Genomic DNA, 3,411 nt, shown 5'->3' with positions numbered 1-3,411 from the left:
TTTTATTATAAATTAGAAATTACAATTTTACTTTATGAAATGTATAAAAAAAAATTATTTTTTATTACACAGATATTCTAAATGGTAATTTAAAGGTCTCTTAAAAAACTTATAAAGTATCTGGCTCTCCCTTACAAACAAATAAAATAAACTGAGTTTTTAAGTTCCATCTTTGAAAATTTGAGCCTTCGATAAACTTCGGAAACTTCTGGATCACGGTTAGCGAAAAATCCGGATTTTTTCCAGCCCTGCATTAGTTTTTTATTTGCTTCAATAAATTTTTTTTAAAAAAATATATATTATTTGCTCCTTAAGCAGTAAGATTTTTTATTCAAATTCATCTGAACTAAAATATTTTTAGCTTCCTTTACACCTTTATTTTATTTTTCGAAGTAATTGGTTGAATTTATTATGAGATTTAAATAAATTATTTAATATAAAGCGGAGATAAAAACTAAATATATATCATAGTACATTTATAATTATATGTTTCACACATAAATAAATACGAAATCAAATATATATAAATTTACATATTTATAATGGGGATATAACGAAAAGCTTTTTTTCTTCAATAAATCTAGTTTTATAAACATTTTTTATTATGACACGGCAATTAGGAGGGCTTATATTAGACTTTAATCTTCACTTTTCTTGAAAATACAATAATTGGAAAATGGAAATGTTAACCATTAAAATTTTTTTTCAAAAATTAAGATAAATTTCTAGTTTTTCGATTTTGCTTTTGTGTATGATCTTCGTTTTTTTATATGAGTTTTTATAATAGCGCTGCATTCCTTAAAATGCTTCGGATAGATATTATCTCTTTTATGTTTTATGCATAAATTTTTTGCAGAAAATATTATGTTTTGCATTAAAGTTCTGTTTTAAGAATTAAGAGGATATTCTTTTTTATTCATCTTTACAACTTTAGCTTTTTTTTTCAATAGCAGTTAGGTTCTTTTTTTATATAAAATATTTCTAATTATCTTAGTATCCAATTATATTTATTACCTTAAACATTTGTTTTAAAGCTTTTTCCCCTTTACCCCATACCAATAAGACAGCTAAGTTTTGATTATTTTTCAAGCTTGATTAAACTTATTCCAATACAAAAATTATTTATTCATGATTTTCAACTTTTTTTTTAAAAAAAAAATGCTGCTATTCGTTCAATTTTCTTTGGCCAAATATTTGGCTATTTCACTATTTGATAAATTTATAATTCATAGTAGAGATTTAAGATCAGAAAACGCAAATCAATAACAGATACAGATGTTAGAAAACATGTATTGTATGATTTTCTTAAAAATAATTTCTGAATTGATAATGTAAACTACTTTCAGCATGAACAAATTTTCTGTCTCCCTTCGAGGTTTGACTATATATTCATAAAATTTGCGAATAGAAGAAAATAGAACTACAAGTATGCTACAAAGCAAAGTAAATAACAGTTTTCTTCTTTCTTTTTTTTTTAAATTTGTGATAAGTTCATTCAAACTGAGAAGCAGTGCATAGCTGAATAAAATTTTGATAGTGTTAACTTTAACGTGTGCCAAATAAAATACTTATCAAATATTTCTTTTGAATTATAAACGTAAACATTACACATAAATTTATGGACATCATAAATACAAAATTTAGATAACATAACACTTATTCATTAAATTCTTATTTACCTATTTTAAAATGGATAGCACCTTGGAGATCTCCTACATTTATCCAATCACTTCTTTTTTCAATCTAAAATATGATTACAGTTTTATTAAGTAAATTGTTTTCATTAACTATAAAAAAAAAGAATGGACAAAAAATTAACTTCTTAAAATATTAACTTAAATATAAAAAAATTATTTTAGTAATTTGTTTTTTTGGGCTTTAATGCTTTTATAATGAACTTGGGGTACAGGCTTTTCATTAAGCATAACAATAACTTTTAAATAATTTACCACTAATATAGAAACCACTAATAAAAATGGTCTAAAATACATTTTTTTAGACCTAAATAAATCTAAATAATCAAAAGTACAAATTTAGGTATAGGAGTAAAATAAAAAATAATAGTTTGATAACTTAGTGCTAACTCTATACTATAGACAAACATGTAGTGAGCATTTACGCAAAATTTCAATAAGATAAGGCAAACAAATATTTAAAATATCACACTTACCAATAGAGAAAATAACGAAACAACAGGTTTTGAGATACAGCAACTGCACTTATATTTAAAAAAGAATGAAAGGGAGAAGAGAAGTGTAAAATAATGTAAATAAAAATTACTGATGAGTTAAGAAAAGGTATTGAATACTAGTTATCATTCAATATCAGTTTAACTCACTGACTCATTAACCTTTACTATTGAGAAAAAATAAAGTAGCTGCAGCAAAATTTAAAAAAATAAACTAAAAAATAAATTAAATTCTTAAAATATTTAAGGAGATAAACATATTTAAAAAATATTCATAATTTATTAAATCAAACAAAAAAGTGGAGCTAAAATATCGAAAAAACGAGTAGAATAAAAACCAGTTTCTGTTCTTTTTTTATTTTATTTAGACACAATAAAACGTAGTGGGTACATTTAATTAAATTTGTTAACTAGCTATATTCTCAAGATTTGAATGTCAAAGATAAATTTGACCTCAATTCCAATTTAACTCTCAATGAAATAATAAAAGTTATGAAATAAAAAAATTTAAAAAGAAAAACATTTCAAAGAGTTTTTTTTTTCCTAGCACACATTGCTAATTTTTAGGAAACTTATAAAATAAAAAAAAATCAGGAGAATTTTTAATGAATCAGGATAAATTAACAAAATCTGGCAAAGCTGATAACTACAAATTTATCTCTCGAAATAAAACTACATGCTGTTAAATAGCATAGCTATCAATCAAAGCAATGAAGAAACTACTTTTCTTAATCTTCTTTTAAATAAAGCATCTGAAAGGCGGAGAACAGTTCACAAAACTATTTGAAAATGCCTTTATATACACTTCAAAAAAATTTCTAACTATATTTTTGTACTTTAAAACTTAGATGCAATTTTATACCAAGTTCTGGGGTGATTTTCTTTGTCAAAAACTCCATTTTTGAAGCTATTCCGTGCACCAGCAAGACTTTAGATGGTTCTTTAGATAGCATCAGCATGCGCACTGAACAACATATACTGCACAGACATTTTAACTTCTACCTATTTAAAATATTCATATCATGAACAGAACTTCAGATCATAAATTTATTAAATATAATAACTAAGTTAATAACTAACTTACAATCTGGTGATTTTCAAATTCAATTTTCTTGGCACAGCTAATAACTTTATGACCAGTCCTTCCAGATACACAATAACCTGGCACAATTAACTATAAAAAAATATGATCATTTTTAATTTAAACAAACATTTTTAACATA

At 23.9% G+C, this 3,411-nt stretch overlaps 1 long non-coding RNA gene across 1 annotated transcript; it reads right to left on the bottom strand.

The window, feature by feature from the left end:
• Window positions 1–1,600: 1,600 nt before the first annotated feature.
• On the bottom strand, window positions 1,601–3,399 carry LOC122272689 (uncharacterized). Its single transcript, XR_006227211.2, has 3 exons — window positions 3,273–3,399; window positions 3,051–3,190; window positions 1,601–1,743 (listed from the first exon to the last, which is right to left on the bottom strand). It is a non-coding gene; the product is annotated as an uncharacterized lncRNA (long non-coding RNA).
• Window positions 3,400–3,411: the final 12 nt, after the last annotated feature.

This window comes from Parasteatoda tepidariorum, chromosome 2, assembly GCF_043381705.1.
Source record: "Parasteatoda tepidariorum isolate YZ-2023 chromosome 2, CAS_Ptep_4.0, whole genome shotgun sequence".
Classification (NCBI taxonomy): domain Eukaryota; kingdom Metazoa; phylum Arthropoda; class Arachnida; order Araneae; family Theridiidae; genus Parasteatoda; species Parasteatoda tepidariorum.
The sequence above is the reverse complement of the archived record's forward strand: the minus strand, read 5'-3'. Positions and strand labels throughout refer to the sequence as shown.